Source organism: Tachypleus tridentatus, chromosome 3, assembly GCF_004210375.1.
Source record: "Tachypleus tridentatus isolate NWPU-2018 chromosome 3, ASM421037v1, whole genome shotgun sequence".
Lineage (NCBI taxonomy): Eukaryota > Metazoa > Arthropoda > Merostomata > Xiphosura > Limulidae > Tachypleus > Tachypleus tridentatus.
This window is the reverse complement of record NC_134827.1, coordinates 18,347,059-18,373,402: the sequence shown is the minus strand read 5'-3', so window position 1 is coordinate 18,373,402 and position 26,344 is coordinate 18,347,059. Positions and strand designations below refer to the sequence as shown.

The 26,344-nt window shown below is 35.1% G+C and overlaps 1 protein-coding gene across 9 annotated transcripts in view; it reads right to left on the bottom strand.

The window, feature by feature from the left end:
- Positions 1-26,344, bottom strand: part of LOC143246466 (calcitonin gene-related peptide type 1 receptor-like) — a 182,736-nt gene that overhangs the window by 114,188 nt on the left and 42,204 nt on the right. For 4 of the 9 annotated variants that reach the window (XM_076493231.1, XM_076493232.1, XM_076493223.1 and 1 more), the window contains one exon: positions 16,090-16,534. The exons of 2 other annotated variants lie outside the window; for them this stretch is intronic. The gene's annotated coding sequence lies outside the window, so the exon portion shown is untranslated. Of the gene's footprint in view, positions 1-9,114; positions 9,271-12,299; positions 12,705-16,089; positions 16,535-16,883; positions 16,978-26,344 lie in introns of those variants that run through there. 3 more of the 9 variants (XM_076493228.1, XM_076493229.1, XM_076493227.1) reach the window with 3 other exon arrangements.

Here is a 26,344-nt window from a genome sequence, read left to right as displayed (position 1 = left end):
TACAGGTCCAGAATAGTTTGATATAAAATTTATTCTTGAATATCTAAGTTTTGAAGTTAAGCACAAAGCAACACAATGAGCTATCTGTGCAATGCCCTCTACGGGAAGCGAAACCCGGATTCTAGCATTGTAAATCTACAAACAAACCACTGTGTCACTTGGGAGCGTGTATATTTATATCGGTACTTGGTATATTTATTATTTTAAAATGTATATAATTGAATTTTCGAATGTAAAAACTCTTTCTCATTTTTAATGTTTTCTATCGATCTGAACTAAACTTGAGGTTTTGTTAGTTTAATTTCATGCAAAGCTACACGAGGGTTATTTCTGCTAGCTGTCCCAAATTTAGCAGCGTAAGAGTAGAGGGAAGGCTAGTCATCACCACCCACCGCCAACTCTTGGGTTACTATTTTTTTCAAACGAATAGTGGGATTGACCATAACATTTTAAGGTCCTCATGGCTGAAAGAGCAAGCGTGTTTGGTGCGACAGGGATTCGAACCCGCCAGCTCACATTTAACAATGTAACATACGAATCAGATCTATACACACCAATGAACAAAGTAGGCTATATTTTATGGTAACCTTGGAAAGCAGAAAAGAAATGGTAATTTTAAACGTTTGTTATAAAGAAACTCGTATTCCTGTTTGCAAAGATGTTTTCTATAGTATGATAAATACATATGATCTAGGAAACAAAATACACAAATAGTTGAAACCTAACACCGCTGACAGTTTAGATGCACGTGGTAAGAGAAGTATACCTTATTCTATTTTTGGTACGTAACGAAAGATTTGTGTAATAGATTAAAAGTAATTAGAAATTATCACATGATATATTTATAGCTATAATTATATTTATATCTTACGTAATTTTTCGTTACCATAAAGCTTGATGATCTGAATAAAATCACCTAAATTACCGATGGCAGGAAAAGCACAAAAGCAATTATTACAGCTGGTGCTGAATTTATATCATTCCCAAAAGAGAATCCAAGGATGCATTACACATAAACAACATGTCTCATATTTTTTTTTATTAAATTATAAACAAAGGTTATTGAAAAATCTCCTCCTGGATACGATTGGTAACCTTTCTTTCTTTCGCCCGACATAGCACTCGATTCGTAATCTGAGGGTCGCGAGTTCGAATTCCTGTCGCACCAAACATGCTCGCCCTTTCAGCCCTGGAGGCGTTATAAAGTGACGATAAATCCCACTCTTCGTTGGTAAAAGAGTAGCCCAAGAGTTGGTGGTGGGTGGTGATGACTAGCTGCCTTCCCTCTAGTCTTACACTGCTAAATTAGGGCCGGCTAGCGCAGGTAGCCCTCGTGCTAAAATATATGTACTCTTCTTATCACCATAAGCACGTGTTTTCAGATAGTTTTTAAATTCCTTCCCATAAAGATTAATTCTCTTACTGCGAAACTTCAGGCAGACTTTCAAAACAAACTTTCGGTCAATTTTTATGCCATAAAAAACGACTTTTTAAATAGACATTCTCAGTTTCAAAAAAAACCTTCATATATAAAAACATTTTTCGAATTTGAACATTAATATACTTTGAAGTCTATAACGCCTACTGAGAAATACAAAGCGATGCGTTTCAACTTTTAACAAGGAAGTATTTTTTGACTTTGCACAATCATTCAGCGTAAAATAGCATTTTAAAAGAATGTGGGTTGGCCTTGTGGTAGAGTTCTAGATTTTGAAACGAACGAACGAGCGAAGTTCAAATCCATACGATACCATAAAATATATATCATGCATTTTGAGCTTTAGGTGTGTTATAAGAATGATAGTCAATATCTTTGATGGATAGTGTAGTGGAAGAGCGTTACTGACTGCTTTCCTTTTAGCTAGAAGTTGAAAAGTAGTGATGGCAATAAATAACCTCAGTAGCTTTGCCATGAACAAAAAAATTCAGTCTGTCTAAATATTGAATTATTTTCACTTTTAACTACAACACTTAAACACTTCGACAAGTATAATTAACGTGCTCATTGATCAAGCTATTTCCACAAGTAACACAAAAGGTGACTTTCGTTTTTAATGTTAGGTTTGAAAACACATCCAACTAAGAAACCTATGTGAGAAACGAGGGAAAGATATAAAATATTATTAGATACATGCAGGCTGGATTGTTTGTCCTATGGGAAGGGGACGAATTGCCTTTTTTTTTTTCTCGGATTCAATGGTATGTCAAGGAGAAATGCATTGAGTAAACAAAACTTACTGCACGTGCGAACTGTTGATATCAGGCACTTATGCTGACTAGTACTCAGAGACTCTACAAGTTACTGAAGATAGCTTTACTTTAATAAAATCTACACTAAAAGACCGCTGAAGAGGAATTCATGGACACGTAAAAACGTCAGTTTCATCTCACCTGTGATAGAAATTCTAGTATGTCGTTTAAGCCTATTTAAAAAAACCTACATTGCTGTAATTAATCTTACAGCAACCGTTTCATTAAACAACGAAAGGCATGTTAAAAACCATGGGAAAAAAAACCTGAACAAGTAATACCACTCCCCCCCAAAAAAAAAAAGCAAAATATTTCTTTCCCCTGTATACGCTGATAATCCATGTCAAGTAACTTAAAATAGTCACCTGGAATGCTAAACTCTGATTCATGGGCTTTTTATATTTATATGTCATATACAATTATATTTCCTATTAGCTAGTTATATTTACATTAACAGAAAAAATATTCCCTGACAATGCTCTAAAACAAAGCTACACTAAAGACTATTTGTATTTTGTCTACTGCAAAAATTCTTTTTCGTGTATTTTGATTTTGTAAGATTGTAACTAGACCGAGAGGTGAGGAGTCAAAAACAAAGGAACAGTTGTTGACTCGCTATAATGAAAGTGAAGACAAAGTATCGTAATAAACAGAACTATATTCTAAAAATTAAGTGAAACGTTACATATCACAAAATTTCATGATAGATTTTGTGGTTCATTTAGGTTAGTGAAGTGTCAAGCTCACTTCTTTGTTTTTTCTAAGTACTCTCGATTTAAAATGTACTTTCGAGTATAAAGTCTCTTTCTTCTTTCTAAGTGCTGTCGGTATTCTACTCTTCTTGAAGTATCAAACTTCTTTCTTTGATCATTTTAATTGCTGTTGATGTAATACGTACCTTATGAATATCAAAGTTATTTCTTTGTTCTTGATGCTACACTTACCTTCAAGTATCAAACTTGTTTCTTTGTTCTTTAGACAGCCTGTTGATATTATACTTACCTTCAAGTATCAAACTTACTTATTTGTTTTTGAATAGCCTGTTGATGCTATACTTATGTTCAAGTAACAAACTTATATGTTTGCTATTTTGATAGCCAATTGATGTTGTATTTACCTTTAAGTATCAAGCTTATTTCTTATTTCTACAGTACAAACAAAGTGAAGGATATTTTCTTATTTTTTACAAACCACTATTTCTCTTCTCTGGAGAAAATATTGTTCCTTGTTATATTCTACTAGTCTGTATAGTTATGATGAAAGTCGTATGGCTTAACTAATTGTGCATTACTGGGTAAATTTATTTTAAAACAGCTCTAAAATTTAAAAATATGTATTTTTAAGCAACATTCATCGCATAACACAGCGAAAACATGTAGTTAACAAATCTAATTATTCGTGCATATAAAACAAACACTAAATACAACTTAAAAGAGAATCAAAAATAATCAATAACAGTAAATACGTTTCGAGCGTTTTGAAGTTATTTTTCCGAAAAATCGACTTCCAAAGATGGAGATTTAAATAACGCATGCTTAGAAGGAAGAAAATCTTCCGAAACCAGAAGCTATTAGAATTTCTAATATTTTCTCCAGTATTTCAGACATTTTTTATAGGTGTTAATCATGGCTTCTATGTAATAACACAGTTTGTCGCTATCTGTATTCACTGATGTTTGAACATGCGTTTTAATACATAAAGAAAGAACTAGATTATTCCATCTCCATAAAAATTTTTAAGACTGCGAATAACATAAAAAAAACAAACGTGCCGTATACAATTATTATTATCTGTTTGATAAAGCATTATCTTTCGGGGAAATAATGTTATTTTGTTGTGAGTAACTGGAAAGAAAGTTGTATAAAAACACAAAAACGTATTTGTCTCTCATACAAAGAGAGAAGTTTCAATACGTGGAAAAGTTTCGTCTTGATTTAGTTATAAATAATTCAGCAGTTTCCAGTGTTATTTGTTGTTGTTGTTTTTTTATCTTATCCAGAGATTCTGCTGGTTTCTCATTAGTTCTCTGTGTGATTTCAAAGTCGTTGGTGTAATTGAAGTGAGCCCCACGAAGCTTAAAAGAACAAAAATAAATAAATAAACCCAAATTTACAAGAGAATTGGGTGAGTAAACAACTCTAATAGTCGATAAGCTAGGTGTGTTGTTGCTGAATAAACCTTTAGTCTCTAGAAAGTTGGGCTGCTATTCAAACCATACTTCCTTCCCAGTTCACTATTGGTAACTTTTCACGATAAAAAATAACCACTCGTCTCAATAAAACAGAACTTTTATCATTGTAAACAAAACATCTTGATGCAATTTTCAAGCTAAATCTATACTTATTTTCTCGATTGAAAATCTTTATCCTTAATTTTTTTTCAAATATAACAATGGAATAGAGTTAGATTTCATACGTCCAAGCTGCAGTTCTAGTTACCTCATGACATACATAAGAACACGGCTAACATTCAGTAGTAAATTCTCTCTTCTAACAGAGAATTTTCCTTCAAGTAACACGACGCTTGTACAGCATTAATATTTACATCAGGTGATTTATAAAAGTTGGTATCTACATCTGTGCAATACTTACGATACAAAAGCTAAAGTACATTACTATTATTCCTGTTCTTCTATTTATATATCCTGAAAAGAAAGCCTTGGTTGGATAATGCTCGGCCATCTACCCAATAAAAGCCCTTGTACCACTTGATTCAAATATTTCCCAACTCAATAACTGTCGCAGAAAGCAGAATAATAAATTTTACAATCCTTTGGCCCTCTAGTGGCTGTTGCTGTAAACTTAGATTCGAAGGTTTGAATTCCAAAGGTTTTACAAGGATGAAGATGATAGGCACATATGAATTTATTGTTTTATTATTCCAGTTTCATGTCTTGTTTCAAGTTACACTGCTTGCTTGTTCTTACCACCCATCTCTGAGAGAGATAAAAGTACTTTCTGTCAAAAACACAGTTTCTGATATAGTACTATGTTTTAATATTTCAAGCAAACTTTATGAAATCTGTAGTTGACAGATCTAACCATCCTATAATGAGACAGTCATGCAAGCCTGTCAATTGTAACAAATATTAACGCTGCTTATCACGATTTATCCATCAAAAATATCCTTATGGAATTTTATTGTTAAAAGCGATTTGTAATTTGTCAGCTGATACGAAACATGGATTTTAATCATGAATAACTTTCGTTATGCATAGAAAAAGTACTAATAATCCTCATGAATAATGTGTATTCACAAGAGTGTTTGTATGCACTTTGATACTAGTGTTGAAAATAAAGGTTTTGCTTTTCTCACAAATTTTGTTTTCTACACATAACGTCTGTATAAAACCAAACAGCGCAAATTGGTAGTTTCACTGTTTCGATTTTTTATCTCTATGCTGTTGTTTTGTTATTAAATATAAAGATACACAAAGGGCTATTTGTGCCCTGGCCACCACGGATGTCGAAATCCGGTTTATAATGGTATAAGTTCACAGACATACTATTGCGCCACTGACGGACTTATCTTAATGCACTTTTACAGCTTAATCTGATAAAAATGATATTGTAAGTAGATTAACAATGAAAATAATTACGAATTTGGTAGATATTTGTTGTGACTAATCACAAGTAGACTTTAACTTAATAAAAATTAATCTACCATCTTTTTTTAAAACGGTTATATCGTGTATTTTAATATGCTTTTAGCCACATGTATATTCATATTTTTGTTTATTTCTTATGTTTCTATTTGGAAGTCGTTATGCTCATGTCGTGTAATCACAATTCGAACTAGCTTGTTCCATTATATCGGGAGACACATAGATTTAATTGCATTTTATAAGAACGACTTGTATGAGTGAATATGGTGATTAAAGATACGATGAATATTTTTAGTGCCTATATATTTTATTTGCTTTGTGCTCCGACCATTCAACTGCGCAGTCCTCTCACGAACAACTTTAAATATGGAGGATTTTGTTAGAGCCTTTCTTAGAAAGGATATTCACACGGTGAGATTATTTAATTACTTAGAGACAGAAAACACAACTGTTTGAAGAAGGAAGCTTTTAGTTCCTCGACAGAAGCTACGAACTCGCAAAAAATGGCATTTAAAACCGGTGGGTTTCCAAACCCTAACCTAAGTGAAGCAGTTGGAATAATAAGTATTTTTATGTAATTGATTTGGTAAGTAAATGAAAATTAAGAATTCATATAATATAGAACTGTGGGAGTGGCACCCATATAATGAAAAACAGCGTGAAAGAGGTCATTATGAAATGGGTCAACAACTAATCGGGTCACAGTTAACTAATATTGAGAATCAATAGTGGTTAAAAACCCAGTGCCTAGCACATCCATGAGGAAGTTTAAAAAACAAAAGAGAGAGTCACGAGCTTCACAGTGATAAACTGATGACATCACTCTAGTAGTACAGAAAACGTTGCTAAAACGTTTATGTTAGAAGCAAGAATTAGGACTTTGATGTAGGATTGATGATCAGAGTATCGTGTAGAAGTATAAGTGAGCAGGCGGCCGGATCACCAACTACAACAGAAACCAGTCACCAGGCAATCTGTGTTGTTGTTTAGAGAAAGTTCGATTAGTTGCATATGTAAATCAATGAAGTGTTAGACCTACTTGCTAATAGATGAGTATACTATTTGGAAACTCGCAAGGTTACTATTAAATAATACTTTACAAAGTAATGCTTGGAGCTGAAAAGTCAGATATTTTGCAGTTCTCCGTGGTATTTGACGACTGAAACTCTATACAAGATGCTGCAGTTATCCAACCTACAAAGAGACCAGAAAACCATCTCACCTTTCTTGTAGTTACATTGCTATTTCTCTCTATTCATTAATGTAGCTAAGGAGATAAATCAAAATGTATAAAATAAATTAATGACTCTGAGCATCATTTTCATAGAGGGCCCGGCATGGCCTAGCGCGTAAGGCGTGCGACTCGTAATCCGAGGGTCGTGGGTTCGAGCCCACGTCGCACCAAACATGCTCAGCCTCCCAGCCGTGGGGGCGTTATAATGTGACGGTCAGTCCCACTATTCGTTGGTAAAAGAGTAGCCCAAGAGTTGGCGGTGGGTGGTGATGACTAGCTGCCTTCTCTCTAGTCTTACACTGCTAAATTAGGGACGGCTAGCACAGATAGCCCTCGAGTAGCTTTGTGCGAAATTCCAAAACAAACAAACAAACATTTTCATAGAACGTTGATCAATAGTTTACGAAGGATAATAGGTAATTTAATGCATTTTGTAGAGGAATTGCTTGTTAAAATAGACAAGAAAGTAGTGTGAGAAGTTGTATTTTTAAAGGTTAGGAATTATTAAAATTCGATGTGTTTTTATTGACTTTTTGGTCTCAGAGTCATTCTTTAATCTAACCACAAACTTCCTCAAGTTAGTGACTTGTGTAATTCACTCATGTCTATACATTTGGATTTAATACAAATCTATTGTGACTGGTGGCAAACTCGATCTTCAATGTCTAGCCTCCACGCTTGCCTGTCGCATAAGTCCATCTACATCAATATCCACGTGAGTAAAGTGAAGACAATAGCTATGAAAGAGAACCTTCCAACTCAAAAGGTCGTATACTATAGTTGGTATATAATACAATAAATAGCAAGTAGGCCCTGCATGACCAGCTGGTTAAGGCACTCGACTCGTAATCCGAAGGTCGCGGGTTCGAATCTCCGTCCCACCAAACATGATCGCCCTTTCAGCCGTGGGGGCGATAATTTATGACGGTCAATCCCACTATTCATTGGTAAAAGAGTAGCCTAAGAATGGGCGGTGGATGGTACTGATTAGCTGCCTTCCCTCTAATCTTACACTGCTAAATTAGAGATGGCTAGCGCAGATGGTGTAGCTTTGCGCGAAATTCAAACCAAACCAAACCATTTAACAAGTAATTGAAGTTAATAAGCATTCACGATCAAAACGTTTACAAGCCACACTTTGATATCACGGCTGAAGAAATTGTAATCGCCACTTACATGTCGATTTTCCAGTAGAGTTCTAATGGTCTTAAATGCCATTGGTCTGCTTAAACAGAAAATATTATCGACAAATCAATAAATTATTCCTACAGTTTCTTGGATCAAAGTCTGCATCATACTTAACTCACGTGATTTTAAGTTAGTCTGCAAAAAAGTGGTTCAAACAACAGTCCTGAACAGTTTAAACTGCTACATAACGAGAGATAGGTAGATAACACCTTTACTTTTGGTATAAAGATACATCAATTGCGTTCTAATTTCAAAACTGGTATAAAAATACACAATTTTAACATCTTAATATTAAAGTTAAAGGACGACATTACTCTGTTTCGACATTATTGGATATTAAAATAATCAATTTAGGGAAACTACTTGGTATCAAGTATCACCATAAATCAGTATTTATCAGTTTAAATTTTCACATTTATTTGTCCCGAGATTTTAAAGGAATTTAATTCAGATTTCATACATTGGAATTGTAGAATAGCCAGTTCTTGGAGTCACTTTTAAGCCGACAGTTCGTTTAAGTAATGACTTTAAGCTAAGGACAGTATTCCTAAACGCCGCGTTCTTATACAAAAACATGTCCAAGTTGTAACCGCTACTACGTGAGCTATACAATTCATTGTTACAGTTTAAAAATTTAAGAGCATGCGCAAAATACTCCACATAATGAGCCAGCTGTTCTTTGACATGATGTAAAAAACGTTAACTTTCTTACTAATATCCAAGATTTCAGCGTTGTGGGAAGCACTTGAACTGGGGAAAAAAATGTTAAAAAGAAATGAAACTTTGTGAATACTGATGTTACGTACAGAACTGAAAGTAAATGAAAGAATACTCTTACAACATCTGTGCTAACTGTTTATATTGTTTCAGTTGCTCTTCATTCGTGGCTCGGCATAGCTTGGTGGGTTAAGGTGTTCAACTCGTAATCTGAGGATCGCGGATTCTAATCCCAGTCGTACCACATATGCTCGCCCTTTCAGCCATGTGGGCGTTGTAATGTTTCGGTCAACCCCACTATTCGTTGGTAATAGAGTAGCACAAGAGTTGGCGGTAGGTGGTGATAACTAGCTAGCTGCCTTCCCTCTAGTCTTTCACTACTAAATTAGGGACGGCTAGTGCGGATAGTCCTCATGTAGCTTTGCGCGAAATTCAAAACAAACTAAACAAATCTGTATTCCTTCATTCACAAGTATAAACTGAACTTAACTGTTATATAACTTAAATACTGACAGTAAGGTTATCGGATATCAATCATTGTTGTGGTTAATTATTAATCTCTTATTAGTACTTGTTAGTTTATTTCTCATGTGTCGGTTATTACTCTACTGTTATTTCCGAGAAGGACAGTTTACATGGTAGTAAGGACGGGATTTAATCTTGGGCCTTTTTAATAGAAAGCTGATAGGTGTGTTTTCCAGTTGTCTAATATTACGATATTGGGTATTGTTATGATATTCTGAATCACTGTGACGAAAGTATCACGTATCATAACGTGCTGGTGTTACGGATTTGTTCCAATTAACTGACGTATATGAACGCTACTGTTTCATAAAAAATCTCTGCATATCCATCCTATTGTTGTTAAAAACTTAAACGTAGATCTCGTGAAACACGCGATGCCTGAAATATTACAAACGTTTTCGAAAGCAGTGCCGATACGAAGTGAGAATTTGTCAGCAACTAACTTCAGTTGATAGTATCTCTCTTCACCTTTTTTTTCCCACTAGGTTTGTACTGTTATTTATAAACAAACGTTATTTGGGCCTTTTATAAACTATCAAGCTTGTGGATACCAGTCTTGTTCATACTTTTCAAGCTCCAAACATTATACGAATTAAATAAACCCTTGGACATCCAAACGTAAATGGAATACGTCCTTTCACGTCCTGTATCAGATACACACATACCGTGCTTTTTCATTCTCTCTTTCTTCCAAACACTTTTCAATCGATCGTCATTCTCTCATATTTCAGTGGATGAATTTGAAACTTCGAAGGGGTAATACCTTGGTCCAATGCGCCCAGAAGTCTTTTTTTTTTTTTCCATTCATATTTTGTTAGGGATGTTATACTGTCAAAAGTCAAGTAGCCAAAAATGTATGTGAGCATTATTTTTAATTATCCAAGGTTATAAACTACTAATCGCTCGCCGTCGAAAAAAAAAGATTAACACAAACCAACAATGACTCGTCGTCCCCATAAAATTTTACACAAGTATTTGTCTGTGTGTGGTAAACATAACAAGCCTGGTCTAGAAATGAATTGTTTGTTTGTGTGTATGTTTTGAATTTCGCGTAAAGCTACTTGAGGGCTATCTGCGCTAGCCGTCCCTAATTTAGCAGTGTAAAAATAGAGGGAAGGCAGCTAGTCATCACCACTTACCGCCAACTCTTGGGCTACTCTTTACTAACAAATAGTAAAATTGACCGTCGCGCTATAACACCCCACGGCTAAAAGGGCAAGCACGTTTGGTGCAACTGGGATTCAAACGCGCGACCCTCGGATTACGAGTCGAACGCCTTAATACGCTTGGCCATGCCGGGCCCAAAATGAGTTTATCCCATACTTTTGTGTATCTCAGAACGGCTGGTATGGGTATTAATACTATTACTAATAAAGCAGAGAAAAACATTTAGATCTTCTTAGGTGTTTCCCAGGTTAACCTATAGATGGTCTCCTAACGTTTAGAACTTCTTAGGTGTTTTCCAAGTTAACCTGTAGATGGCCTCCGAACGTTTCGATCTTCTTAGGTGTTTTCTAGGTTAACCTGTAGGTGGTCTACCAGCGTTTCGATCTTCTTAGGTGTTTTTTAGATTAACTTGTAAATGGTCTCCCAACGTTTCGATCTTCTTAAGTGTTTTCCAGGTTAACCTGTAGATGGTCTTCTAATATTTCGATCTTCTCAGGTGTTTTCTAGGTTAACCTGTAGATGGTCTTCCAACGTTTCGATCTTCTTAGGTGTTTTCCAGGTTAACCTGTAGATGGTCTACCAACGTTTCGATCTTCTTAAGTGTTTTCCAGGTTAACTTGTAGATGGTCTACCAACGTTTCGATCTTCTTAGGTGTTTTTTTAGATTAACTTGTAAATGGTCTCCCAACGTTTCGATCTTCTTAAGTGTTTTCCAGGTTAACCTGTAGATGGTCTACCAACGTTTCGATCTTCTTAAGTGTTTTTTAGGTTAACTTGTAGATGGTCTACCATTTTATTAAATCGTATACAACCTAACAACGTGATTGTTTTGAGGCGGATAAGTTACATATGATCATAATCGTCATAACGATTAGCCTGAACCTACAGCAAGTGACATTAACTATTATATTTACGGTATGTCATAATATGGAAGTTCCAGCCACTTGCGCGTTTCTCATTGTCTTGTCGTTATATACAAAATTATTTGACGTTTTTATAACAAGTTAAAACGCGGAGTTCACAAAATATTGATTCTCCGGAGCTTCCAGAAAAAAACAGACAAAAATAAAAATAATTAATAGTCGCTTTTGAGGCAAATAAGTAAAAATAAAATCAGTTAATATGAACTTTAGTTCTATAAAACACCCATTTGATTAAATTTCAAATTGCTTGTCGCTTACGTTTATGTTCCTTGTAACACCGGGGAAATTAATAGCTGATAAAAAAAAAACAATTACCATGAAAATTAGATAGCGAAACCAAGTATTCGAAAATTCGAAAAGGGTAAGCAGTATAATAACAGAGTTCATATCGTATTGAGCTTCCTTCGAAGTATTTTTTATCATACGGAATATTTCTGTTAGTTTTTTGTTTGTTGGAGTCTATATTGAAGTCTTAGTCCAACGTCTAAGACACACCACTCTTTTATGTATGTATTATTTCAGTTTACTTTTGGATACAGAACAATTCACAGTCGGTAAGGCTTACGTAAAACTGTGTCTAGAAAGGGAAAATATGAAACAAACTTAGCAAGGTCGTATATTTGGCTAATATTCACAACTGATAAGTATCCAAAAGCTAATTTAAACAGGTTAACGAAACGAATAACAATACCAGGTTATTTTGTTGTTGTTGTTGTCTTTCCCGCCAAGTTACAAAATTGGCTATCTGCACTCTGTTCACCACGTGGAATCAAAACTCGAATTTTAGAGTTGTGAGCCTGTAAATATACCATAGAGCGGCTCTTTTCTATAGATTTATTTTCTGAAAATAAAATAGGGTAAAGACGGTTTTGTTAAATATTAACCAAAATATGTTTATCTAAAGTGAAAAATACATGTTGAAAATCATGTGATTACTTTTGCCTTCTCTTCCCAGGAGGCCAGGTTATTACATTTGGGTCCAGATGCGTGTATCTGCCTGAGTTTCCTCGCGCGCATTTCGAAAACTATTAGACTGATGTACACAAGAATATGCTCTGCAGCGACAGTGTCGTCCGGAATGGCCAACCGCGTAAGGTGTGCGACTCGTAATCCGAGGGTCGCGGGTTCGCGCCCACGTCGCACCAACCGCCGTGGGGGCGTTATATTGTGACGGTCAGTCCCACTATTCGTTGGTAAAAGAGTAGCTCAAGAGTTGGCGGTGGGTGGTGATGACTAGCTGCCGTTCCTTTCGTCTTACACTGCTAAATTAGGGACGGCTAGCACAGACAGCCCTCGAGTAGCTTTGTGCGAAATTCCAAAACAAACAAGCGACAATGTCGCTTGTTTGACGCTAGGATCCGGGTTTCATTACTCGTGATGGGCAGAAAACAGATAACCCATTCGTGAAATAATTCGTGATGAAGTAAAACTATATCTTTAGTATATCTTACTTAAAGTAAAAATATATCTCAGAAAGGCTGGTAAGGGTATTAACACTTTTACTAATAAAGCAGAGAACAACGTTTTGACCTTCGACCTAGAAATGAACTAAGAAGGTGGAAACGTTGTTCTCTGCTTTATTAGTAAAAGTGTTAATATCCAGGCCAGCCGTCTTGAGATACCCATTGTGTATCTCATATGGACACAAATTTATTACAAACAACAACAAAATATTGCACAAGATGGGAAATGAGTATGAAATAGTCCTTCCCAATCTCAGTCCAGATTCAAATCTGGATACAGGTTATGGATAACTTTGAAACATTTTTTACAATAGGGGGAGATAGGACATTTTCGCTGTTTAGGGCTAATAATAATTCTGCAACCTGAGATAGGATTTCTACCAAATTTTATGGGCACATTAAGGTTAAAACACCTCATCACATATAAAAAAAAATATTTCTACCGTTGATCATTCTGGATCTGAGTTTTCGTAGGTGGAAATTGACGTTATACAATATAAACGCATGCCGTTGCCCGGTGAGGCAACAGTAAGTTTTCGGACTTACAATGCCAAAAGCAAAGGTTATATTGCACACGATAGACACAGTCCGGTGTGAATCTGCTATAAACATAACACACGTCTTTCTGATACTGTTTTTTTTTCCTAATTCAGTAAAAACTGTGTGTTATATACTTTAGATTCTTATTAGAGTTTACATTTCTTACCTTTCTTCCTTTTTTGAACAAATTTGACATTTTCCACATATTTTATTATGTGTCATTACTTTCTTTGTATTACCTCGGTATACAAACAAACGTTAAGCATTTTTGAAAGTTATATTTTTTGTAGAGATATTTCATTTTATTTTGATATTTGAGATAATAACTCTCGTGATTCGTTACCTTGTCTTTGCTAAACCCATAGGTTGACTGCTGTAGTTCTTACGTTCACGTTGTGAACACTTGTATATGATAATAAACGAGCCCTCACATACACATCTGCAGTTCAGTTGGTTTTGGCCTACTTTTAGCACGAGCTGTTTAAATTTAGAAAAAAATAAATTATGCTTATTTAAATACAAGAGTGCTTGCTAATTGATGCTTCGTACATAATGTCTGTATTATTTGGCAAGATTAAAAGTTTGAATTTTTGGATCATACTTTCCCAAACCTGTTCACTAGGTCTCGAACGTTAATGAAGAAATGTGATATCACTATAGTTAAATTCTTTAGTAAATAATAAATTTAACAAATGAAAATAATTGCTGATTTTGCTTCCTCAAATATGGTATACTTCGTTATTAGTTAGTGCACGTGTCCCCTGAATGGAAGTTATGTAAATTCGTGACTAATGAAAGGTCACCTTAGGGGATGCTTTCCTTGTATGCAATTGTAAAAAACACAATAACACTCATACGAACTTTGAAAATTCAAAATATGAAACCGCAAACTTACATGCTTCTCTACAGGTACCCAACAAACTTTCATGTCAAATTTGGTGAAGATCATTCAGCAGGGTATAAAATAGTGGTAAAAAAACGCCCATAAAAACTGCAAAATGCAAAACTGAAAATATGTGTGTACCTCTCTATAGACTCAATGAACCTCTTTACCAAATTTGGTAAATGTCCATTTATAATGGGCGAAATAATGGTGAAGAAATACCAACAAAAACGCAAATACATTCATAAAAATTGCCAAACACAAAATATAAAGCTGAAAATTTGTATGCATTCCTGCATGTACCTAATGAATTACCGTACAAATTTTAACGAGATCCATCTGCATCCTGCGAAGTAGTTACATGGACATATAACTTGTTTGTTTGTTTTGTTTTTTGGAATTTTGCACAAAGCTACTCGAGGGCTATCTGTCCCTAATTTAGCAGTGTAAGACTAGAGGGAAGGCAGCTAGTCATCACATCACCACCCACCGCCAACTCTTAGGCTACTCTTTTACCAACGAATAGTGGGATTGACCTTCACATTATACACCCTCACGGCTGGGAGGGCGAGCATGTTTAGCGCGACGCGGGCGCGAACGCGCGACCCTCGCATTACGAGTCGGACGCCTTACGCACTTGGCCATGCCAGGCCCGGACATATAACAGACAGTACTATTATATTTATTTATATAATATGTGGAAGGCAAACTGTAAACAGTTCTAGTTCGTACTAAAAGACAAACTGATCATAAAAGTTCCAATCTTTCTCAACACTATGAAAACAGAATTAGTTATTTTTGATCAATATCAGTGAATTTTGATATGGAACCAAAATTATAAGATTATTGATACAGAAAATTCTACCAACTATAGAATCAAGGGATAATCTAAAATATTAACATGTAAAGTTACAAGACTAAACGTTGTATATTTGCAGATTAAATTTCGTACCCTCGAGAAACAACACAGTTTCTATTGAAACGTTACTCCGCCAAAGCTAAAAATATTAAATTAACTGAGATAAATTTTTATCACTAAACTGTCACACAACATTCACTGGCTACAACCCACTTAATAATGTTTGAAGTTTTCCCTTTCTCAGGTAACAAACTTTACTCGATGCTTATTAAATGGATGGCAGTACATAGTTTTATGCAGGAAGATAAATCCAGACTAGTTTCATCTTCTTATGTTACTGAGTTAGCTACATGTTATGAGTTCTATAGAAATGCCAATTCCTACTGGTTAAAACGCAGCCTATTATCATGCTTATTGTTTTTCCACACAGAGAAATGCACATTTTGCATATAAATAAACAAATTTGATAGTTCAGAAGCAGAGTAAGAGAGACACTCTTCTAATGCAAATAACACATGAAATTACCTTGTATATTTCAACGTAATTCATTTTGCATATTAATGAATAAGCAGTTTTCTAGATAATAAATTAAAAATATTATTTACTTTATTCTTATTGTGGAGATTAGGAACAATTTATAACCCACCCTCCTTCAGCGTAATGCATTATTACTATCTAATTTCGAGAAGGACAAAACAAAAGCCGTTTTCCAGCGATTACCAGTAAGTTTACTTACTTACTAAGTTAAATCCGGGGTTTGTTCCATCGCAATGTACAAAGCCCAATGTGGTTTTCCTCTAAAGCAGAATTTCTTAACCATTCTTGGGTAACAAACCCTTTTGATAACCTAATTCGAAAGCTATGGACCTCCTTACTAACAAAAACACCCGTAAACACAAGCACACACACATACACACAAAATATATTTTGTCCCCTGTTTACGGACTCCATGAAGCTTTTCATGGATCACCAGTTACAAAACAGTCACAAAACAATGAGAAAAATGATGTATTTTCAAGAAGGAAAGGCCCGGGCATGGCCAGGTGGGTTAAGGCGTTCGACTCGCAATCCGAGAGTCACGGGTTTGAATCCCCGTCGCACCAAATCACTTAACTCGATGTTTTTAAATTTCAAATGATCTTCAGTTGTCTAAGGTCCTTCATCTTCATGACAGTCAAAATCTGTAAAAGTGAATAGTATTAAAATCATTTCGTTCATTTTTCAATAGACTTTACATAAACCTCAACTTCTAGCTACATAGAGGATACAAAGTCATTACGGGTATTGTAAACGGTATATTTATAAATAATCAAGGAAAGTAAATATCGTTAGTTTATAAAATTGTCACTAAGGAGCGCTGTGACTGCATCTTTTCAATGTTGCTTTACTCAGTTTCGGTGAACGTGTTTATTCTGAGAATGGTTTCAGATACTGCATCACATAACACAACCATAGGAATAATTTTCACCTTTGTCAGTAGTGATATCCTTCATTCAGGAATGGTTGTTAAATTATAAAAAAAATATTCACAAATTCAGGGTTTGCAGAGCCTCATCACCAATGTCTACTGTTCTTTACGTACACATACAAGATTTCGTTCATGTTACACGTTCGTCCTTTGTTTTACAAACTGTTTATAGACGTCCAAATTGACCTTATAAACATTCTTTAAAACATAAAATAAACATCCAAACATAATTTCTCAAAAAATGGGTTATATTTGTGTTTTATAACTCTTAACTTACTTCACATTCAAAATAGCAGAAAATGTAGTGCAAATGCAGTGAATAAACTTATATATTTTCAAAATATTTGGGATTAAAAGTCACCTATAACCGATCTTATCTTGACAAAAATCTCTCCAGAAACACTACGATGAGGAAATGCAGTCATATAATAACAATCAGTTTTATCTGTCCTGAATATAAGCGTGCACCTTATTATCTGAAATGCGCATGCGCCTGCATTTAATTTTGTTTGTTTGAAAGTAAACACAAATATACACAAAGGGCTATCTGTATTATGTCCACTCCAGTTTATAGCGTTGTAAGTCCCCTGTGCCACTGGGAGGCGCATTTAACTTTCAATGGGTGTAAACAAAAGACATATGCTTTAGTAGATATCTTTTACAATAACATATTAAAAGCTAGAAAAAAATATTTGTAAAAGATCTAATAGTAGATCGTAGTATAACATTATACATTTCTTTATTGACAGTACTAAGAACGGTAAAGTTTAGCCCTAACTAAAGTAAAGCAAAAAATATGGACAACTTACAATCTTATTTCTTCTCTTTACTGAATAATGGGCGTACTTAATGAAGGCTTAACTAATGATAGGCCTAAGACAAGTGAACTTCAAGGTTTCGGTATCTGCTATTAAAATTCTTTTGTATTATTCTATAAATCCCGTATTTAAAGATAAGATATTAATTTGACCGCAAATGTTTTGCAAGTCTCTTAAGTTTTAAGTAACAATCGGTTTACACGTAATTTGAAAATACATTTTTTCACGGTGTTATACCTAAAGAACATGCAGAGTCTATAAAATGCACTAAAGATTTCGTAAACGTGAAAACCGAGAATAAATAAAGTATTATGCCATTCACATGCTATATACTTTTTCCCCCAATACGTTATTAGCATTCACTGTGTCCTTTGCTATCATGATTTATATAATATGGTAACCACCCGATACTACACTGCTCGACAACGTGTTTATTCAACTTAATATTACGTTATCGGGAAACAGAGGAGACATTGTTACTATTGCGCAGGACACGAAAAATAATAGTAACCGAAAAAAAAAAAACATTCAGGGAAGTGGGAAGTGTTTTGAATCTTAAGAATTTTCTCCTGATCTTCTCATTTTACGCTTCAAAACAGTTAGCTTGAAGATTAAACGTACCAAATCTGCATTTCAAAGAAAGCAATAACTTACAAATAGAGAAATCGTTTCCATTAAAATAAAGAAGCCAAGAGAGCTTGGAATGTCGCTTGGATGGATGATATGAATACGATATTCATAATTAACCCTAACAGTAGAATTAAAACAGTCTTTTCTGTTATCATAACCAGTTGAATTCAGTACTTACCCTTTGAAAAATAAAATGAACTCACGTAACCATTCATTCTAGCTGCTTTTGTATAAGAACCAGGAAAATGGTTCTGGAAATTCTATATATAATTGGTAAAATAGGAAAGCCTTAACATGTACACTAGCTGAAATGTTAAGTTTCTATTTCTTCTCACTAGTGTAGTTTTGCTTTATGAGATTAATGTACTTTGATTAATGTACTTTGTTATCTGTTTCAACCTGCACAGTAGTGTGCTTTAGCAGTTAAATGTGGTTAACACACATGTGAAAGTGGGTTTTCTCGGGGCACTCCCGTTTCCCCCCACAGCAAAAGCTTAGGCATTGGATTTTTAGATCCTAGCACAGGCAACTTTATTGCCAGACCCTGAGTCGGGTCGTTTGAGTTCATGTTCATATTTACTTTGACTTCTGCCTTTCGGGACGGGACCTGGCCGTTTTCTCCGGTGCTGCCTTTGCCTCGGTCTAGGATAACATTAAGAATGACCTTCTTCACCCAAAAAAGAGTAAAAAATTATTTAATAAATAAATAAATGAAACTAAACCTAATAATCTTTCACGAAAGGGGACGAAGAGGAACCACAACGTTCCTGAACACCCCAGTTGGAGAGAGAATTCTTACAATTTCTCTCTCTCTAAACTAAACCCCTGCCACGTTAGTTTGCGTTAACACACGTGTTGTCCCTGAGGCTCTAACAAACTATACGTTTCTTCTAACTCAATATTTCTAACTCATTTCTAACTCAATATTTCTTTAATATCTGTTTTAGTAATTTTAAGAGTCGTGGGAAATAGCACGTGGCAAATTAATTAGTATTAATAACAATGTTGTCTCTTTAAAAAGGTAACTATGACGTTTGAAAGCTCCATATGGTAAGTTATAGGAAAAGAAATTCGATTTGTTCATTTTGTTGCTAAGTTCAAAGTTGTACAATAGACTAGCTGTACTCTTCCTACCTCGAATACGAACCCAGATTTTTAACGTTATCAACCCTTGGACTATCAACTCCCAGAGGCAAACTACTTTGAACTTAAGGAATGCAGGAGTTGAGTTCCCCTTTTCAAAATAATTTTGAAACTTCAAATACCGTTATAGTTCATGTCAACACATCCATTCATGCTCTATCTCTTGACATTCGTCTCGGTAATATCCAGGAATTTTCGGTGTTCCGGTATGATATGTTCCAACATGGTTTTCTATTCTGAAGTTTCAAATCACCATCTGGGGATTCGAGGCACTAACAAATAAACTCGGAGCACGAGCTCCGTGCGCCACTGCCAAACGACGCCTCTCCATATGGGAAAAACCTTTCTTCATTTATTAACCAGTGATTTTTATACCTGTAGCAATCTGTGACATTTTTATTATTCAAATTGTATTCTTATGCCTAGCGGTTTTTGCTGTCATAAATTATAAAAGTAGAGAAAAACAGTTACGGTTGATTTCATATTTCAAGTATTGTTCATATTACGCTATATATAAATATTTTTTTATAATGCCTTATGGTGGCCGAAATTACAATTTTTTACAATACTCTATACTACAGTTTTTATGACTATAAGTACTTGTGTTTCTTGATTTATAGTCGATGTAATATAAACATATTAAACAATTTAATGGGATCTCTTTGAAAAATGTTTCTAACATTTCGAGCGTGCATTAGTATACATAGGCCTGGAAAGGACGTAGGGAAATAATATTTTGTCTCTCCCCACACCAAAACCAGTATAATATTATGATAGCAAGAGAATAGTAAATTATAATATAAATAAAATAAAAACATGTAATGAAAGATAAGTGTATGCGGGTGAGGGATGAAGAATGGTACAGAGGCTCCCAGTTGACTCTCAGGAGACAAGGAAATTACACAGCAGCTCTGTTCACGTGTGGACGTCTCACGACTTGCAGAACGATATATAGGTATATTTATTAATCTTATTGTGGGGTAACGTCTGACAAACCTCCGTTCTGAAGATTATGTTTCGTCAACATAAGGCATTATATACTATATCAACATTCGAGTTTTCACTAGGTTAAATTTAACACTTTACGAGAACACGTGTCATCACGATATACAAAAAACAACAACTCATTCTTGGGATTGCGTCAAGAAATACCAAACATCTGGTGTGTGGTGATGACATCTCTGTCACTTCAGTCGTATATCCAAGTATTAAAATTATCCGCCATATTGCTATTTTAAAACCAACACCAGAAAATGCTACAACAAGAAACATATTTAAACAAATTATTAAGCGCTTTCCTTTGACTCGTTTATACATGAATACATATTTTTCTGGTGAACGTGTATTGTTCCTTTAGCATTACTTTCACTGGCGATGTGTTTTCATGTAAGAACTTGCCAGTGTTCATGGCAATATTTATAACTGTATTATGTAATACTTATTTTTTACCTCAAGTAATAATTAAATAATTTAAAGGAATATTTCAACGGTTATAGTAAAATTGTATAAATTGCTTTAAAAACAATTCGTTTAGTAAGTTTTATTAAACTATGTTGAAACACGTGACTTTCCCGTTGTGTAATGAAGAACAAATGTGGTAAAAAATACTGAATACAAGAGACCAACAACCGCAGGCGAATGGAACATATCACGCAATCCCAACGCAGCTCATTTTGACAACAGAAAAATCAAAAATTGCCCCCATCACCTGCCCGTACAAAAATTTTGTTAGATAAACGTGCGGAATCTGTAAATAAAAAAAAAAAATGTATCTTTATGCTCAATTCCAAGTAAACTGGTCAAAATTTGACCTAGTAATTGATACCTAAACTCCTAAAATATGTTTTTCTTACCCACTAAAAATGAGCAAATCCAACTTTTTATGTCAATGTACTGGACGCATAAAATATATATTTGTACCATTTATCCGCCTGATTGGTATAAATATGACCCGAAAGAAGCCCGAAATATATATTTTCGGGCTGTTTGAGTTTAATTCCATAAAATATTCTTAGGGCTCACGACTCGTAATCCGAGGGTTTCGGGTTTGAATCACCGTCACACCAAACATGCTCGCCCTTTCAACCGTGGGAGTGTTCTAATGTGATGGTCAATCCCACTATTCGTTGGTAAAAGAGTAGTCCAAGAGTTGGTGGTGGGTGGTAATGACTAGCTGCCTTCCATCTAGTCTTACACTGCTAAGTTAGGGACGGCTAGCGCAGATAGCTCTCGTGCAGCTTTGTGTGAAATTCTAAAACAAACAAACAAATATCCTTAAAGTGGTCTAAATAATAAAAAAAAAATTCCCTGAAAATTCAGATAAGAGCTGTCGAGTGTGTGTGTTTTCTTTTAGCAAACCCACATTGGGCTATCTGTTGAGCCCACCACAGGGAATCGAACCGCTGATTTTAGCGTTGTAAATCCGAAGACATACCGCTGTACTAGCGGGGGGCATGATGGTCGATTAAAAAGTGCTTGTCAAAAGAAGAACCAATAGCAAAACAGTTATGTCTTTCTGTGGAAACATAACAAATGTATATTTAAGTGGTAGTTGTTCTTTACAAGTGATAGTAAATGTTGTCATATAGGATGTTACTTAACTATTGTTTTTATCAGTGAAGACAGCACTTTAAAAGAAGCATGTATTAGTAACACAGTAAATATTTAATAAAAGAGGAGAGATGTTTATGTGATATATCACTTATATCTATGTATATCCATGCATTATCACACTGAACGTTTTGGAAGAATTACGTTTACATCAAGTTAGTGTTAAAATAAAAGGAATGAAATTCTTTATACTATATATTTTTCTATGTTTGTTGTTGTTTTAGAACAAAGCTACACAATGGGCTATCTGCGCTCTGAATAGTGAGGGGAAATCCAATACCGGATTTTTAGCGTTTTAAGTCCAATATCTTACTGCTGACGTAGTATATGGATATAAACTTTATTTTTTTAATCTTCTAATATATTCGTTAATAATATTCAAAACGTATAAATACTAGTAATTTCTCGTTTCATATTTTCATTCGATCTAACTCTTAAGAAACCGCCTCTACGGTTATAGATTCACCGCTGAGCCAATGGGAGTCTTTTGAAATGGACAATTAGATATAGCTCTTGTCATATAGTGTATAACTCTCATAAGTTTTTCTTATTTAAAAATATATTTAAAATATATATTAAATATATTCATTTATGTATTTTATTACTGTCAATACAAAGCTACACAAAGGGCTATCTGTGCTCTGCCAACAACGGGTATCAAAACCCGGTTTCTAACGGTATATATTCACAAACATACCACAATGCCACTGGAAGGCACTCATTTATGTGATATATATATAAATATACACAGACACACGTGCGTGGGTGTGGCTTGGTTTGAATTTCGTGCAAAGCTACAAGAGGGCTATCTGCGCTAGCCGTCCCTAATTTAGCAGTGCAAGACTAGAGGGAAGGCAGCTAGTCATCACCACCCACAACCAACTCTTGGACTACTCTTTCACCAACGAATAGTGGGATTGACTGTCACATTATAACGCCCCAGGGCTGAAAGGGCGAGCATGTTTGGTGTGACGGGGATTCAAACCTGCGACCCTCGGATTACGAGTCGAGTGCCTTAACCACCTGGCCATGCCAGGCCGTGTGTGAGTGTGTAAACTATTACTCAAGTTTCACCTCAAGATAAATGTATGTAACAACACTTAGATCTTACTTTTAGTAACCATTTGTTTATTTTTATGGTTTCGTTGCATCATGTTACGTTTCAGTATAAAATCTATAAAAAACAACAAAATAATTAAACCTGTTTTTGAAAAGCATTAAAATTGAAATTTAAAATTTGTAGTTTATTTAAAATAAACAAAATAGAGACTATTATGGTTTAAATTTAGATATTTTGGTAGCAGTTACAGAGAATTATAAAGCTATGACTAAAGTTTATAATTAACCAGCAAATTCGCACAAGTGTCTCAATATTTTGAGCAGTTATCCGAGATCAGTATAACTAAACATCTCCCTTTACGTTAGCAGAAATGTATTATATATTTATATCACTAATCTTCGAATGAGATTGCCCAGGTGAATAGAATCAAAATAAATGTTGACAAAACGTTATTAACCAGGGAAGATTATTCGTAGAGGTCTTACATCAGCAAAAAGGTTACCAGGAGAAATGATAATAGTGAACATTTTATACGGTTAGTATGCGTGTTTTAAGTTTCTTGCAATTCTACACGCACGATACCTGCACTAGGCGTCACTAATGTAGCTGTGTAAGACTAAAGGGAAAACAGCTAGTCATCACCACCCATCGTCAACTCTTGGGCTACACTTTTACCAAATAATAGTGGGATTGGCCGTTCTTTATAATGCTCTCACGGCTGAAAGGACAAACATTTTTGGTGTGACGGGGATTTGAACCTTCGACCCTCAGTTTGAGAGTCAAGCGCCCTTACCATCTGGCCACGCCGAGCCTATGTACAGTTCGTCACAACTCATTATGCAAATATATCAGACATTGCGACTGTTAGTCACAACTCACTGTGCAGAGATATCGGACATTGTATACAGTTAGTCAAAACTTACTGTGCAGAGATATCGGACATTGTATACAGTTAGTCACAACTCACTGTGCAGAGATATCTATTATTGCCAACTTTATAAAAAATGATCAGTTAATAAACAAGAAATCTGTTTGTTTAAGAACAAGACCATAATTGGCTATATGCTGTGTCTACCGCGGAGAATCGAACCCCAGATTTTAGTAGTGTTTTACAGAATTTCTAAAATAACCTGAGCTAAATGGCAAACTCCAAATTAATATAGATTGTAAATTTTTAAATCTTTTAAAGTAAAGAATGAATGTATTGTATTAGAATACTGCATTTGCATTCTTTAAATTTTAAAGTCAATAGTAGGTTATACGTTTAATCGATAGGATTCCAGAACCTTTGGCGTTTATTTCAGATGTGGATGAAATACGTTGTAAGTAACATACATTAGGAACATACGTGGTTAAACAGATATAACAACATCTACAGTGTACAGTTACGACAGAAAGTGTTTGTACCCCTGCGTCGTAAGTAGTTTTCCTCGTAACTTAAAAAGTATCATGATTAAATAATGAAAGTAGAGTATATTATAAATATAACACACATTTACCTAAAGTTTTATGTAAATTGAACGACAAATAAACTGTTTATAAACAAATAACCAAACATAGAAGGGGCAGAAAGTGTTCGTGCGTCTACTTTAATGGTCAGTTGTGTAACCTTTCAGGTGAATTACTTGGCGCAATCTCTCCTCATAGCCCTCCATGATCGTTTGACAGTACTGGACTGGTATTTTCTTCCATTCCTCTTTAGAGAAGGCTTCCAACTCCTGCAAGTTTTTCGGATGAGGCTGATGAACCATGGTCTTCAACTCATGCTAAACGTTTTCAACTGGGTTGAGATCAGGTGACTGCAATGGCCACTCCAGAACGCTTATATGATTCATCTGCAACCAGGATTGCACATATTTCGATATGTGCTTAGGGTCATTGTCGTGCTGGAAGATCCAACGATGCCCAAGCCGCAAGTTTCGAGCATCATTCTTAATATAAGTGCCTAATATATCAACGTACTCTTCTTTTTTTATGATTCTGTTGATGCGGTGAAGGCTGCCTACATCAGAAGAGCTGAAAGAACCCCATAGCATGATCGAGCCACCTCCGTGTTTAACTGTAGAGACGGTGTTCTTTGTAAGATTTCGTTTCCCACCTCTAACGGAAAATATAGCGAACATCATTGTAGCCGAAAAGCTCGATTTTAGTCTCGTCTGACAAAATACTACTCTTCCAATAGGTAAAGGATTTATCTACATGCTTTCTTGCATACCTCAATCGTGCTTCTAAATGAACAGGCTTTAAATATGGAGTTCTACGAGGACGGCATGCTTTAAACCCAGAAGAGCGTAACATGTTCGTAGCTGTAGAGGTGCTTACTTCAACACCAGTTTCCCTTACCAGTTTCTGTATGTCATTACGTGTTAAACGAGGGTTTCTACTAACTTCTCTGAGAATCTTCCTCTTGGTTCTCTCTGGAATTTTGGTGAGGCGTCCGGAACGAGGGAGATTAGCAGTTGATCCTGTAAGCTTAAACTTGGCAATTAAGCTTTGAACAGTAGATTTCGGCACACTAAGTTGTGTAGCAAAACCGGAAATAGACAAACGAGACTTGTGTTTTACAATAATTCGTTTTTTTAAACCACTGAACAGTTGTTTCCTGTTCGCCATGATGACCTTGCAGATTATGACAGAGACGACGCTAAATTGCCGGAAGTACATTTTTTGCTGGCTAAATTCCAATAATTATGAACCCAGTGTCTAGTTCTGGAATGGTATAATGTAGTTTTTCGCCAAACTAAACAAAATTTTTACGGGAATATCAGTTTTTTTCACACGTTCAAACACTTTTTGCTCCTCCTATTTCTGGTTATTTGTTTATAAACAGTTTATTTGTCATTTGATTTACATAAAAATTTATGTAGGTGTGTATTATTATAATATTTATAATATACCTTACTTCTATTAGCCTAATTGTGATACTTTTTAAGTTATAAGCAAAAACCCACTCAGGGCGCAGGGGTACGAACACTTTCTGTCGTAACTGTATGTTTTGTGTTTTTTCGTATAGCAAAGTCACAACGGGCTGTCTGCTGAGTCCACCGATTGGAATCGAACCCTGATTTTAGCCTTGTAAACACTTACAGAGAACACAAAACTTATGCTCACAAAAGCCAAAAATTTTCCTGGTACAACAAACTTAACCTTTTTACATATCTACTTAAACAATCCTCAATTATCTGACACATTCCATGAAAACTCACTTAAATACTGTAAGAAAAGTTTAAAAAAACGATCTGACGAGAAACTTGTACATCAC